This window comes from Scleropages formosus, chromosome 20 (assembly GCF_900964775.1).
Source record: "Scleropages formosus chromosome 20, fSclFor1.1, whole genome shotgun sequence".
Classification (NCBI taxonomy): Eukaryota; Metazoa; Chordata; class Actinopteri; order Osteoglossiformes; family Osteoglossidae; genus Scleropages; species Scleropages formosus.
In genome coordinates this window covers 15,529,780-15,546,356 of record NC_041825.1, presented here as the reverse complement: position 1 = coordinate 15,546,356, position 16,577 = coordinate 15,529,780, and the positions used below count along the sequence as shown (strand labels likewise).

Here is a 16,577-nt window from a genome sequence, read left to right as displayed (position 1 = left end):
TCACACATTAACCAGTTCAAATTGTTTTCATGGGTAAAAGAAGTTACTAGATAAAAGAATACTAAATCAGAAATTTCACTTTAGAAATAAAATAAACTCTCAGTGCAAATATAACCTTGTGCTTATTTTGTTCCAGTATCTCCTATTAGCCCCTAGAGGAAGAATAACCAGATTAGTCGCAAACCTAAATCCGCTGGCAACACAGCTTATAATGTGTCTGGATATTTAAACTGTTTTATTAAAATCTTGATGCTGCTGAATGTTTTCCCAATGTCATATACTATTTAACATAGATATAGATACCTAGAGCCTTCAGTAAATAATTTACCCAGAGGAGAAATGATCAATATCAAAAAAAAAAAAAAACAAATGCAGTTTCATATAAGTGAGCATAAAAATCAGGAAATACAGCCAGCCTACTTTCACAACGCATGTGAAAAGTATTTGACATACATAAGGTCACCATGTTTCTGCTCTGCACCCACTGCGTGCAATGTATACCTAAAACGTTGTATTTCATTTGTGATTTTATATGGTTTTTAGAAACAAACTGGTTCGAGAACAATTCACATTAAAAAAGTGTATCAAAATGTCATTTATTTCTAAAGTTAGGCAGCACAGTGGCACAGCGAGCAGCGCTGCTGTCTCACAGTGCCTGGGTGGTGTGAGAGAACATGGGTTTGATCCCCACTCAGTCTGTGTGGTGTTTGCAAGTTCTCCCTGTGTCTGTGTGGGTTTACTCTGGGTGCTCTGGTTTCCTCCCATACTCCAAAGGCATGCTGTTCAGGTTCCCCCATAGTGTGAGTGACAGAGAGAGAGAGAGTGTGTGTTCCACTGATGTAAGGATGAGTGACCCAGTGTAAGTAGTGTATCTAGCAGTGTAAGTCACCTTGGTGAATAAGGTGTGTGAGCTGGTAACACTACATGGAGTTCACTGGAAATTGCTTTGGAGAAGCGTCTGCTAAATAAATAAATGTAAATGTAAAGTTCTCTGTTGGTAGTGAATATGTGGGAAAAGATGAAATACAGGCATCGAGAGCAAAGTCAATCAAATTGCTGCACATGATGCTGTCCTGGCCAACAAGTACACATCATGAAACGACTTGTGCTTAGAAAACAACAAAAACAGTACGGCATACAGCAGATCTCTGAGAACCTGAATCGAAAGGGTCCTGCTTCTGAATACAAGGATAAGCTGATTGGATGGAGGATGATGATTAATACAAAGGTCTTTCTTTGTCAAGTAGCACTTGGTGCTGATTATGGGTATAGCCACCTTTCAAATAAAAAATGGCTAAGAGATTATTTTTATCAGTTGTATGAAGTCCCGTACCAATCAATTCAGAACACTTAGGTGCTGCATTTTTTATTCTACGGTCTACACAGTGTTGATTTTTTTTTTGTACATTCATAGTGCCATTAGAAAAATGTATATGTTTATAGTAGATCCAGACACTTTTAGGTCATTTCTTGTAAACATGGAATAACAGGGAAATTTCTACTCACGTACCGACAGGTGCGTAAAACTGAACTTAAATAAGGATCCAGTAAAAGTCACTCATTTGATATGTTGTCAAAAAGCACATTCATGCTCCAGATGAGCTCCAAAACTGCCAAGGCTTCAGAAGCCAATCCCCTCCCGGAGTCTCAGTTCCTGTTGACGACGGCTGTGGCATATCTCCATTGACTTACGGCACACTGTTCTGACACAAGGATACGCCACACTTGTCATCAGCACAGAAGAGGAAAGACTTGGCTCATGAGCAAATGCACCTCTTTAAAGCAGCCTGGAGTTTAAATGCATAATATATTTTTATTATCTGTTATTATTATAATGTTGCTTGGCTGATGCTTTTTCAATGCAAATTTATAATTTCATACATGAATATCTTAGTGGAGCAAAAAAAGGTTTACTGCATTGCTTCAGGAGAGTTCTACAGCAGGGCTCCACCAAGGACTTAAATCGGCAACTTTCAGGTTACAGGTCTGTGTCTTTAAGTTCTTACGGCGACGTTCCTTCGTGCTTACAAACCCTGCTGTACACCTGAAGACTTACAGCTTGATTATTTCCGATCTAATCATTGTGTGATCATTTTCTCTGGCAACCTCCAACGTATGGTAATACCGATAACTTACTGTAAGTAAAAGGGGACGCCTATAATTTACTTCCCTCATGTCTGAGGCTCTGTGGTAAGATCTCACTCTGTTCTTACTTTGTATTGTAGAGATGTGAAATATAGCAGCTGTAATTAATGGTAATATTTTGGAAAGTTCAGCGATTAACAATGAACATTTTATGTAGGCCAGGAAGTGTTTCAGAAAAGTGAGCCAAGCCATAAAAGAGACAACTTGATTGTTCTGGTGATAAAAACCTGGGCTTTAATTCACTGCCTTTAGCAGGAGATAAACGTGAATGGCAGCAGATGGGGATAAGTGACCAGGAGTCAGAGAGTATGGTTCTGATCCACTCTAGTAGAGACACAGCCCCAGGAATATCTTATTATTTAATCATTATTCATTTGCTTATCAGATGATACTGAACAAAGCAACTTCAACCACTCAGCTTATCATGTCTAGAGCTTGATCTTTATTGAAGCAGTTCAGGCTTTAGTACTCTCCTTTTTAAGGGAATAAAAATTAGTTATTTTCTCCTGGGATCTGAACTTGCAACCAGCTGGTTGCTCTAAGTCTGTTGCTCTAAACGCTTCTCCCACTCCCTCATTTTCAGTGGCTGAAGCACGGATGAGCAAAGCGACTCTGCTTCTAAAAGTGAATATCACCATGGAACTGCTGTGCACTAAGTGCACATGAGGGATAACATGACAGTGACCATTAGGGATTAGGCACAGAGGAGAATTTAACTGGCACCAAAAAGAGAAACTGGGGTTAAACTTCCCTTTGCATGTGATGGGGCAAATGCTTTCTGGCTCATTGCAATTGCACTGAGCAAAGAGCTCTTTGAGCATGAAACACACTTAAACCAGAGCTATCTGGAAGAGGCATTTTCCTTTCATGTGTGGATATTAGTTTAACTGTTTAACAAATTGCTGTTGCAGCTTTCCGGAGTAGTCATAAAAGTTCAATTTCCATTTCAGTCATGCTCAGCTTTGAAATTAAGCTGAAGCAACTTTCTCTGCATAAATTCACAATGAGTAAAGTAAAATATGGAAACCCATACTCATTCTGTAAACCGAGTAAGGCCATTCATGAGAACGGCGTGTGGATTTATTACACTCTTCTGTTTTAAAAAGAACAACGTGAAAAACACAATGCTGGAAGAATGATAGTTTGCCTGTCCTTTAAAAAAAAAAAAATCAATTTCCAAAATGAAGGGTTTTCTGAAATAAATCACGTCTGGGTTAATAAACTTGTCAACTGTTTGATTTCCTTAAAAAAGAAAGGAAAAAGCACAAACAAAAATATGACCTGTTCTCCACAATTTGTTTATTTTATTGCCACTTGAAAGGTCACGGTGACAGGAGTTTCAATCGGATATACTTGACAATCGGTTAACAAGTTGAAGCTCCGGCGAAGTCCCTGCAGCACTCCCCTCCACCCCACACCACCCCACCCCACACCACCCTACCCCACCTCGCTCTGCCCCTCTGCCGTGCATATATGGTTTGCCCCCACTTCCCGCTCGACCGGCCGCTGCACGGCGAATTGCACCTGTCCTGATGGATGTCACTTTAACGGCCTTTAAAAACAGGCCGACAGGTCTAGGAGTGATGAATGGACGTCAGCTGCTGAATCACTCACACGTGATGTATGGCCAGCCATGTGTCATCTTCTGGCAAGGATGTGTGGAAAATACATATTTCACACTTTTCCTCTCTGCTTAAATCACACACCAGCATGGGCGCATTCACCCGCCCACACACACTGCATTAGAAAACACACAGTCCCGTACACACTTGCACATGCACAAATACACATACCTTGGAACAACCGTTCACCCAAAAAAAGCTTTTTTCTGCAGTTATTCTCTGTACACCCTACAAACCGTTGTAAGGTTTAGCCTCTAAGTCGCTTTTAATTTTAGCCTATTCAGTAAAATCAATTAGAATCTGGGTTATTTTTGAAGAATCGATACAAAAGGCTGACCATTGCCTGTGCGGTGTTAATCTGTATTCATGGGCCACATCTCAATTTCACATTTTTCCACCACAACAGCAAACCTCTCGCAACCCGCATGTCGGAATGACAAATACCTGCAGAGGGTCCTGGAATCAGTTAAAGTATGTGTTTTTTTTTTTTTACCTTTTGCCTATTCGCAGAGATATCCTTCCTCATCATAAAAGAACAACAAAAGTTACTTTGGGTAAAACTCTAGAGTTCAGCCACCTTACAGACTTTTCGGAGATACAGGATTGCCAAATACCAATATCACTTCAAGTCTTTCTTCAAATGCACACTTTCTTTGTTGTAGACATTAAGAACTGTAAACTGTTCTAAATCTAATTGTTTTTCCTCTGTATTTTTGAAAGGCAATGAAACAAAGGTATGCTACAAATTTCTGATTTCCTGGATGCTCCTCAAAAATAACATAATTTATTGAATTTATTGTACTGTAGCACTCTTCTGCCTCTCCTTTCTTTCCTTTCTTTCATTTTTTTCTGCAGGTTTCTTTGTCATGTCTACCATAATAAAAATATTTTTGAGTCCCACGCACTTTCTCACACCTGATTTTCACACCAGATCCAGTCTAATGAAAGTACCTCACTCATAACGATAGACCTGCTATCTTTCCCCGACCCGCAGTGCCTGTATCCACGATGAGTTAGTGAGTTCCCTTTGCATTGCTTAAACTCCCTTGCACTGTTCACTAAATGTCCACACTGAAAACACATGGCTGTAGAGCACTGAATATCCCAGGGCTTACCAAGCAGCACAAGACCAGCAACAACACCATAGACATGGCAAGTGCTTATCACTCACATGGAAGCAGTCAATTGACTATCAGGGAGGAAGGCTGTATTTTTTCCTTTCCCTATTCAAAAAGGTGCGTTTTTGTGTTTATTAATTTGGGATTGGCCTGAAGCGAATGTAACACAGACCTGACATACTGATTGTGTAAAACCAAATAGATAATGACAACAGGTCAAGCCACAAGTGAGTCACTGCTGCTCTCCTGGGAGACAGTGATTACTGTCACATGGTGCTGACAGTCTTGCCCGACATAATCCTATTTTTCACATGAAGCCCAAATGATATTATGTCACATTGTATTTTGCATATGCTATCAAACTGGATTAAGATATGCTATCTGAACAACAACAACAACAACAACAACACAAAAAACAGAACATTGGAAGGGTTGAATTAAAGCCCGTCATTATACTGCTCTGGTTTCCAGGCAACGGCGATAGCTTTGCTTTGGGTTTGGAAACACCACGCATATAGTTTGTATACTGTATGCAATCTACCCAGATGAACAGATGGCATTATCTAAGTGCGGAGATTTGTTTTAAATCTCCACCGCTTCCTGCCAAGCGTTAAACGTTTCTGCCATTTGTTATTTTTTTTTGCAGGATGATGCAGACACTCTTAAGCAAACTGGGAGTGAGCAGTGAATTTGTTCTTTTCTCTCTCTCCCTGTTCTCTTGCCTCCATTGCAATCCACTGAGTGCAGCTATGCGTGATCTCTCGAAACCAAGCAGAGAGGTCGAGCACGCCCGACTCACCTGAGTGGGAGAATGAGAGGAACATGCAGAGCTGTTAGTCGCTAGACTTTGCGTTTTAAAGCCTTGTAATACAACTATCATCTGCTGGCAAGTGCAGAAAGGGAAACAGGTACCAGGCTGATATAATGAAGTGTAAAACATTGAGATAGACTACATAAAAGAAAAGACAATAAAGGCGTGTGAAGTATTATAGTGCTCACAGCCAAGCCTGAGAAAATAAAATTCAATCTGTGCTGTGTAGCGACCCTTGCTTGGCATCCTTGTAGGCAGCGCGAGTGTGTATTTCGTGTGTGTGCGAGACAACCTACTGATCGGTACGTTAGTTGATTTTGTGGCGTTTCTGCTACCGGCTGTATGCTCATAAATAAAAATAATAATAATAATAATGATAAGAAGAAGAATTTAGCTGGTCAAAACATGATGTAGTATATGCAAGTCGCTGATGGTTTTCCCATGATGCACCTGTAAATACAATGGGCAAGACCAGACAAAGGACCCGGATTTAAATAATTGCAGCAGATTCAAGGCTGTATGCACGGCTGCCTGAAGATGACATTGCTATACTGTTAAAAGGAATCTTCTTGAAACTTTGATGCTGGTGGCAACTGAGAAACAGTACCTGGAAATGTTTTCCAGCATATTCAATGCTTCTGAGAAATAAATAATAATTTCTCTTAAAAACAGGTGTATTGAGCGTCATTTTAGACATAAACTATTTACAACACAGCTGCAACTTGCTTTTGACTGCAATGCTGCGAAAGTTAGTGGGCAGAGGTGATGAAGTTCTCTAGTGTCTCCAGGGTTCCCTTATTCTGTGGAACCGAATTCCCTGCTGGCCAACCCATGCAAGAGGGGACTACCGTATTCCTTTCCACTGAAGCAGAGCTCAAGCGGCACACTGCTCCTCAAGTCATTGCCTCTACAAAGTACCCTTGGGAGCATTTGCGCTTGTTCTGTAGAAGCCAAGGATCAGACCCTCATGCTGGGGTGGCCGATATGCCTTCCTGTAGCAATTTTCCCTGGAAGAAGAGTCTTTCCAATCTCCTGCTGCTCTCCAACAAGTGGGGAAGAAAACTCTTGATGGAGCTAACCCCTGTCACACTGGGAGCCCGCTACCCTGTGTGGTATCTGACCCGCCGACCCTCTGTCCTAACGTTGAGCGTGCCACCTGCCGTGCAGCTGATCAAGCATGGATTGGCACTGTAGGGCAGAGGTGTCCCCTCAGAATCCTAATGTCCCTGCCTCTGTGGTACTGTTGAGTACCATTCTGTGGTAGCCCAGGATATTGTGTTGCCTAACGGAACATGAGTGACATTACATGCTTGTTCTGTGCCTGAAAATAAAGTGGCAATATTCATGACATGCAAAACTGTTTATTGATCTCTTCTGCATGGGGCAGAAATATTTGCAACATCTTTTTCATCTAATCCTCCCGGAGCATCCTCACTGTATTCAGAACCTCCAGTGTTTGATTTTGGGGAGTCTGTATGATCCTCAAAGCTGGATGTTTCTTTCCTGAGTTGAGCACGTAACGAAGCTGGATCCACTTCCCATACAACACAATACACAGCAAGCCTCCTAGTTGATTCAAGGCCTTTCTCTTCAAGTGCTGAGCCTTCACTCCTGTATCGACAAGAGCCAGCTAGGCTTTCTCCCTCTTTTACAAGAGCGTTGGCTTCTAATGATAAACAGAATCTGTGAGGAGAATTAAATTACCCGGTTTGAAAAAAGAAAAGAAAGGAGGAAAGGAAGACACATTCTGAGTATAATTTTAATGGTATTCTGGGACTTTGGGGAAATTCTTCCAAGGTGCTCTCAGAACCTGAGTTACAGATTTGAAATCCAAATCAGTAAATAGTATTCAGTGATCCGGTTGCTCCCGCCCAGCTCTCAACCTGTTGTACACCTTAAACTGAAATGCAATATTATTATGGCAACTGTGACACCAGAGCCATCTAGCTGGGGCTGGGACTGTGGGCCTACCTTGCAGCAGGAGCCTGGTGATAGCTGGGGATGCTGTCCTCTCCTGGGAGCCCGTTCGCTGACTCTCTGGTTCTCTGCCACCGGCAGTCGCTGGGGAGCTCTCTGTTGGTGTCTGTGGCCACACTCACAGGCACAGCATGTCTCTGATTCTGTGCGTGGTTCTGAAGAATAGAGGAAGGTCCGATAAGGATGATATGCACTTTGAGTCAGATGCTTTCCAAGTTTCCGAAGTTGACTGGGCTGTTGTTCTTCAACTTTTTTGTCTACCAGCATACCGCCTGGAACTCCAGATACAGAGTAAGCACCTCCCCTTCCTCCTTGGAACGCACACAATCTGCTTTTTCTGCTTCTTTCAGACGATAAGCACTGATTGCTCTGTAACCATTGCATTAAAGTACATCTTTGCTTAAAATGTCAGCAATTTCGTATGAACATATAGAAACTGTGAATCGTGACAAACAAAATTCCCTTTATTTTAATTCGGCTGAAAAAAAAAAAACAGCTACCACTTTAACTTCCTCTACAATAAGCATTTCACAGCATATAACGCTTAATTAATGGGCTCAACTGGCTGGATTTGTGATAAATAAAAACGAAAACTAAGTACCAGCGATATTGCATAAAACATAAGAAACGGAGCAAAAAACAGAAAACAAAAATGCCTTCTCCAACATGTATTCAGAATACCAAAGACAATATTCCAAATAATTTTCTGTCATTTTAACATGTTTGCCTCTTTTCTGGCTGTGGAAAAGAGGAATGCCAAATCCACTGTGATCTAGCAGGCCCAATTCCCTACAGAATCGCTCTACAAAGCACTTGCCCTGCTGTTGTTGCAGTCCAAACCTATTTCTATGTGTGACGGTCACTGGCATCAACGTGAGCACACCAGTTGGTGTCGACACACGGGGTGGGGGTAGGGGAGGGGGTCATGCGAGGGGACATGTGTCCAACCCATGGGGCACGTACTTTCATGGTGCTGGAATCACGGCAAGACACTGCGATGTTGACAGAGAAAAATAAGCGGGTCCTGACGTTCCCTGGCACCCGTGAAGGAGCCTGTGTAGGTGATTTTACCACATAGCACCATTCATTTCACTGTCCTTGTTTCAACTGAACTCAGTACAAAACCATAATTTTATTTCCCTCCTTTTGCTGTCTCTTGTCCTTATTTCTTTTCACCCCATCGTAAGACAGCTTGTGTTTGAACTGCAATAGAAAGGAGACAGCCTCTTCTCACCTTGACACACCTCTAATGAACCCTTTCATTGTAAGTTTAGCTTCCCTCAGATTGTCAGTCAGTATTTTTTTGTGTGTGAAGATGTTGAGGGATTTTTTTTTATTCTCCTGCTGAAGAGTTGAACAAATCTGCAACTCTCAGTTTCGCTGTAACCTCTCAGGTTGAGGTGGACATGACATGCACAATTTTCTCACTCATTCTCACACCCTGAAGAGCACATACCCGGCACTAGAAAGAGATTCTCAAGTCTCATCTAAATTTATGCACTAAAACAGAGGCTGTTGTAATGATTTTCCTCAAGAAATACGTATATACCAGCCTTCACAGGCAAAATTGGCAGTCTTTGGGTTGAAAAAGGAACAGATTTAGCAAGCGACAGAATGAGGAAGTATGTCACTCTTGGTCCCTGTAAACAGCGACGGGGACTGGGACACAAGCCCCCTCCAGTGTCTCTCCAGTCACCTGATCAAGGTATCGTCACAGACGCGCCGTTAGAACCAGCTCCGGGCCAGACAGTGTCGGCAGACTTGGAGAGACAATAAAGGCGCCACTTCAACTTCTCTTTCAGTCCCATCCCTCCGTCCCTCACTGCATCCTGGCAGCTTCCCGCAATCCCTTTTGGCTTCGGTGCGCCTTTCCAAAAATAAGGATGGAGATTTCAGGGCTCTTTAATGAACCGTCGAACAGCGCGGCTCTTGGCTACACACAAAGGCGGGCGCTCGTGCGCAGCGGAAACTTACTGTACAGATATCTTGGGGAAGAGACAAAGAGCTGGAGAGCCTTTTGATAAACATGCACGCTTACAGAAGCAGAGACGTGCCGGTAGCACACTCGCAATATCTTTACAGCCTGGGTTTAATTACATTATTTATGGCAACAATGAGCACTGACATTAACTCAGAGGCCCACACTTCCCTATGTTTGAACATTGTAACTACACCATGCTTGATATCCTGTCATTGTTGCCAGCTAATGAAAGCTTACTGTCCTAAATACTCCTACCCCGAAAAATTTCCTCGCTTTCCACACAGTTCCTTGAAGTTTGCCTGTTGGAAGTAAAGATGTATGGGTGCTGCTTGTGCTCATTTTGTTGAAAGCAAAAAAAAAGTACTGGTCAATGTGAATACTTGTTTGAGTGAACCTGCAAATGAAACAGATCCAGATGTAGAGGCTTGCTGTTCCACAAACATGGAAGCAGATGTAGTCAGATAAGTGGCTCCAATATTTAGGTAATTAGACACTAATTACACAAAACTAAGAAATAAATGTTTTCGTCTGCTCAAATGTGCATGTGATTGAGTAAGTAGTGTAAAAAACTCAGATCCTTGTGTTTAGTTTACACATACTCAGAATAAAATCCCTCCATCGTGCTTTCCTCACTAGAGCTCTGTGTCAGTGGTTAATCATATCATGGCCATAGCGCAGCGCTTTGCTTTTACCCTAATTTAGGTGTAAATATTGTACAGAGGACCTTACATGAATTCTACCACTTTGACAAAACTTTTTCCTGAAAAATAAAGATATAAATCAGGTATGGATTTTAAACTTACATATAGTTACTTTGAATCTGCACTTTGAAAGGGACTGAGAAGGAACATTCCTATATTCACTGATCACAATGATTACAGGGAGCTTGATTGTAAAAGAAAGACACACACACACACACACACACACACACACACACACACACAAAGCATGGAGAGAGGAGTGTCAGTGTTACTAAGCAAGTTGACGCCCACTGCTGGTGAAGACAGCATGAGCTCTGGCTGGTAGAGGGAACACACCAAGGAGACTATCCAACCTCACACGGCATGGTTCCAAGATGGATTAATGAGAACGAATTATCTCTTCACCTCCTGAGCAAGATGTTATCACAAAAAAGGTAGCTAACATTACTTCCTGCACACCTATGGAATGACAGTCCCTTGGAGTCACTACCAGAGAACATTCAGGCTCAGTCCCTTTTTATTCCTTGATGGATTGTCTAACAATGGGCTTCATGAAGGCAGATCAACTCCAGAATTGCTGTGTCATATATTTATTTTGTAGAAGTAGAACTTGAAGTCTAATTTGAAGTAAAACACGGCCTTCAAAACAAACTGACAAATACAGAAGGAATGAGAGAAGCTTCACCCAGTATGGGAGGTTGCTGTCTTCCACCCCCTTGCGAATAATCACTCCTCGTGTACCTCTGATCCTCTTCCAGAGAAAAGGGAGGGATGGTAGAATGGAACATCAAGGGCTGCCCCTCTTCCTGTTAGCCTTTTTATTTTTATTTTGTTGTGTAATAATGCCTTTCAGCTACCTACGATCCTCCCTCGGTTGCGTCTCAGGGTGCGATAGCTGAGCGAACAATTCCTGTCAGAAATGTCCTCTTAGAAAGCCCCCGCCTACATACACGCACACGCTTGCATGCACACACACATACACACATCAGAAGCTACCAATTTTCATCACTGTCAGCATGGCCGTCACCATCAAAGGGAAGAAGCAAGCAAAAAGCCACATGCTTTTCATAAAAATCTGCGAATTGCACTCTAAATATCCCCTCTGCACTGTTGAGACTGACTTATTGGAGATTTCCCCGTAACTAATTCACAGGAATTAAAAGCATAAGGTTAAGATCAGAAGAGCTGAGTGAGTGTTCTCGGCACGCATATCACACACTTTTTATTCTGGGCAGACAAAGCACCCAACCACTCTGCCTTCTTCACAGGAGCTCAGAACAAATGGACTGAGACTGGACATAATCATGTCCTTTTGGTGGGATATTTCTTATACTTCCTTCTATCAGTGCAGAAGTGAATGACGACACCCCCAGAGACCACAACATTTCCAGTTTGGACAAGAGGGAATGCCAGGACCTTAAGGACCCCATGAATTCTGAGTCCCTAGTTGTGAAGAGTAGGCCTCCCAGGGCCAGAGCGGAGTGCAGCTGAGTGGCCATCCAGGACCGACGAGGCTCCTCCCCGATGGTCATAATTAGACCTCACCTGAATGCTTCAAACAGACCGCCAGTCAGTAGGTAATTCCACTAGCTTGGCAAGCCCCCCGTGGGTTACATGCGCTGTGGAATGCATCGGCAAGGTAACTATCCATCTTAAACATGTTAGGACTTTCATCCATCCTCAGCCATTCAATAACTTCAGATCTGTGGAAAACTAAAAATAAAGTCCATGCGCAGTCAATCACTCACACTTCATTTCTCTGCAGGGAAATAAGAGTTGAAGGGGGAAACAAGGCGAGTCTCCCATCCTCTTCAAAATAAATTTGGAAGTGTCTCCAGGGCCTTTAACAGAGCGCTTCTGCCCAGAGTTGAAAAAAGTGAAGGGAAAAAATAGTTCTTTAATGCGTTTATATCTCTGGGAAACCAAGAATCATTTTTTGAAGCCTTAAAGAGCAGTAGACTCTCCATTACAAAGGTTCATTATTCATCCATCGCACTCCGAATGATCCTTTGTTGAGAATAACTGCCCCATAATGAACATATATCAAGAAAATCCTGCTCTACCTACAGTACATGCTGTTTTGGGCCCGTACAAATTCTTTTATGCCTTTTTTTAAAAAAAGGAAGACAATTCCCATAAATGGTCTCTCAACCACCGTTTGACAGAATGCCAGCCATTAACAGAACACGCAAAGTTGTGAATGTGCACCAGTAGCCACTGTTCCTCCTCGCTGTGAAGATGAACATATCTCCACTGCAAAAGAAAGTACAAAAAGACTACATAAGTTGTCAAACTCAAAGTGGTTTGCAATTACCAAGCAATACGATCTACAGCAACATTAGCATATTAAAAGGGAGACGCCACTTGAGGACAAAGATAATGACGGTGTGCTGAAAATAACTTCCTACTCACTCTGAGGCACATGCAGCCACATCTGAATGAAAAACAATAACCTGTCTGTGAGTACATGTAATGTATGTACGATGTCCCTCAACGACTGCAAGACGCTCTGCTGTGTCAAGACACCGGTAGAAAAAGAAAAGCACTGGACAAATGAGAAACACCCATTAAGCAAAATCGAGATGCAGGTAATAATACTCTTTAATGGTGCACTCCATCATTCTGGATAATTTTGTCACTTTTGTTTGCAGTTTTTAATTTATTATTTATATTTTTCCCACTGGCAATCTGCCAACAATGAGAAAGAAGCAATTAATGTGAATGCCAGGGTTAATGACATGGATGCTTTCTTACATCTAGCTTGATGGCAGCTGCCTGTTAACAGCAATGACGTTAGGGATTTGGGTTTGAATAGAACTCCCTTCACTGAATTAAAAAAAAAAAAAAAAAAAAATTAGACACCTTTTTTGTTTTGCACAGTAACAGTTACGAGGCGTGGTTGAGAAGCAAGCTTGTTGGAGGTGGAACGGTGCACAGCCCTCAGCAGTCTCCTGCTCTGCCGCTCAGCGCTGCCCCATGGCCACAGGCCCGTCACACAGCCCGCCAGCCACAGCCCACAGCCGTAATTGTCAGGGTTTGGCGGGGCAATCAGTTCCGTACCGCTGAGCCCTACATCTTGACATGTACTGAAGCAGCTCCAGCGGGTGCGGAAAAACTATAGCCCCCCCACTGCACGCCCGGCCCACGGCCAGTACCGCCACCCAGTCAAGTGAAACCGATTTGAAAATCCTGCTTTGTGCTCCCAGTGCTCAGGGTCTTATCCAGATTGTGGCCGCACTACGTGGCAGTGTTGTGTCCCTGGAAGACCCCGATGGAGACCCCCACCTCAATGGCACCGCCACATGTCATCCCAAGCTTGAACATAGACACACATAATTTTAAAATCATTCTGAAATCAGTCTTGGGTACTGTCTCCTGGGAGAACCGGTGAGCTGGACTGGGAGCCTTGTGATAGCTTGCAGTTTTTCCATCCTGTCTGCTACAGATCCCCTTTGTAGGACCAGCACTCTGTGTTCCACGGTATGCACAGTAAATGCATGATCTAAACAGAAGGTGCTACTACCTACCCTCTGATGTCAGATCAGAATTTGCATTGCGGAATACATCTGCAGCCTCCAATCTGATCTGTGTGTTGTATTATGATAGTAATCAAAATTTTAAAGTACAGAAGCTCCTCGACTTACGATTTTTTTCTACTCTACGATAGTGAGCTAACAATAGACTACACACACACACACACACACACACACACACACACACACACACACATTTTCAGAACCGCTTGTCCCATACGGGGTCACGGGGAACCGGAGCCTAACCCGGCAACTCAGGGCGTAAGGCTGAAGGGGGAGGGGACACACCCAGGACGGGACGCCAGTCCGTCGCAAGGCACCCCAAGCGGGACTCGAACCCCAGACCCACCGGAGAGCAGGACTGTGGTCCAACCCACTGCGCCACCGCACCCCCTCAATAGACTACAATTCAGTAGTAACCATACTTCGAATTTTGATTTTTTTCCTGGGCAAGCAATATGCAGTGCTATACTCTCTCATGATGCCAGGCAGCGGAAACTATCCGCATCTCCTGTCCCGTAGTTCTTTTCCAAAAAAAGCCTATCCAGTGACAACGCCCTGAAAGAGAAGAACTCAGCCTTCATTACAATTTGATTTGTAGGAGTCTTAAGGAAGGTGCTTAAGTGCTTCACGATTGCATTGTATTATATGTATATCAATGCCTAATGAAAAACTGTATTTGTGTTGAGTTGGGGGTGCGGTGGCACAGTGGGTTGGATCACAGTTTTGCTCTCTAGCGGTTCTGGGGTTCAAATCCCGCTTGGGGTGCCTTGCAGCGGACTGGCGTCCTGTCCTGGGTGTGTCCCCTTCCCCCCTCTGGCCTTATGCCCTGTGTTACTGGGTAGGCTCTGTGACCCTGTCTGGGACAAGCAGTTCTGAAAATGTGTGTGTGTCTTTGTGTTTTCTGATGTCTCTGTGTTCAGCCCATTACTTTGCATGAAATGATGTTAACCGGAAGCAGTGTGGTCCTAAAGGTGCTTCCTCTTCTATATTTCTATTCGATGATGTTTTGTGTCATGCCTTGTGTAGATTCTCCTTTAGACTGGTTGCTGGTGTTGGGTTCGAGCTCTTCGAGCCACAGGTGTGTGGACTCTGGACCTATCATTATGTATCTGTGTGACAGCAAGTCATGCATGGTCCTGCTGTTATTTGTCATTAAAGCCTGCATCGTGATCCCCCCGACTTCTACTCGCACCGCAGTATCTATTTTCAGGAAGGAAGCAAAGGGAAAACCACACCAGTATTTCAATTAGCCCATGGAGCCTGCAGCCATGGAGCAGTAAATGTCCATGTGCTTCTCTCTGCCTTTAGATGCATGCTGCCATTCCACCCAGCTGAATTACTCCTCCTCATGTCCCACTTCTCAACAGGAGGAAACTCACCTGCTGAAGGCCAGTATCACGTGCTGAAACACGGAAGAGAGAAGCGAACAAAAGAAGAGAGGAGAAAAGGATATATTATGAGGAATCAAAGCTATATGACTTTCTACTGGCCATAATTCATTGCCCTGTCTGCCACTGTAGCCCACTGGTCTTGCCCAATGGTTGACCCATCCCACTAGGGCCTAGCACTCATCCTCATTACAATGCTAAGGAAGCACACTTTTAGCTTTTAATAACCCCTAAAAAAGACATTAGCAAAATGCGCCATTCCAGAAACCTTGATTTTTTTTCTTTGTTCTTTCCCCTCCCTCATCAGCTCAGTTCTCCCCAGCACATTTTCCATCCTCCTTAATTACTGCTCCTTGGCAGACAGGCACTCTGATTAACATGCACGCCCAGGTAGAAACCCCCTCAAACAAACTCCCTTGGTCCTCCAGGTCTGCAGGCCATTATCCCCTCTACTCAGCACTCGCCTTCTGATGTACATCTGCCAAGCGGCTGTTTCTCTGAACCATAATTAACTTAAGAACTTCTCCTCTTTCTTTCGAAAAAAAGAAGACAAACAGAAGCACTCATGGTAATAGAGGGCCTTTACAGTGGGTCTAACGTGAATTCAACATGTGGATTCACTCCACCCATCAACCCTTAGCTATCCATCATCAATTTTTCACTCTCACTCCATTTTAAGGAGACTATTGAGTGCACATTTGCTTATCTGTTGTGGTCTTGATTATTTAATGCTTATGCTTGTGAAAAAGGTCTTTTAACTGATCATGTCTGCAAACAGCAGTCTGATGAAGGTCTTTCCAATGGAGGAAAACGACCTATGTAAGGTAACAGAAACAAATCAGTTGTGCTGAAGACATACGAATGTGTACATGCTATCTGGGACTGAGTTTCACTGGTCTGTAGAGCTAGCAATTCTGAAATCTATAAAGATAATGCTGGAAGCATATTCACGTCAACGATAGAACTAATTATAGTTAATCCCCACAGCTGGAAATTTGGCAAGCATTCTGTAAAATACCAATAAAATTACTAAGCAGAAGGGTTTGAAGCATTCATGAAGCCAGGTCTTTTTTAGCAGTGAATTCAAGCAATATTGTAGCTCAAACTGCTTTGTTTCCAACATCACCAGGCTGACCCACACTGATGCATGCTTACATTCTTTCCCCTCAATTAATTGTAGCTATTTTATGTTCATTTTTATAATACATGCTGCTATTTGTTTAAGTTACTTGGGATACCATCTACTCTGTAATCTCTATAAATCAAGAACAAGAAATATATAATTAATGAAAAAACAA

At 43.0% G+C, this 16,577-nt stretch overlaps 1 protein-coding gene across 4 annotated transcripts in view; it reads right to left on the bottom strand.

The window, feature by feature from the left end:
- rbfox3a (RNA binding fox-1 homolog 3a) overlaps window positions 1-16,577 on the bottom strand; it is a 430,902-nt gene that overhangs the window by 340,394 nt on the left and 73,931 nt on the right. For all 4 annotated transcript variants that reach the window (XM_018761818.2, XM_018761816.2, XM_018761819.2 and 1 more), the window contains exon 2: window positions 7,668-7,828. The gene's annotated coding sequence lies outside the window, so the exon portion shown is untranslated. The remainder of the gene's footprint in view (window positions 1-7,667; window positions 7,829-16,577) is intronic.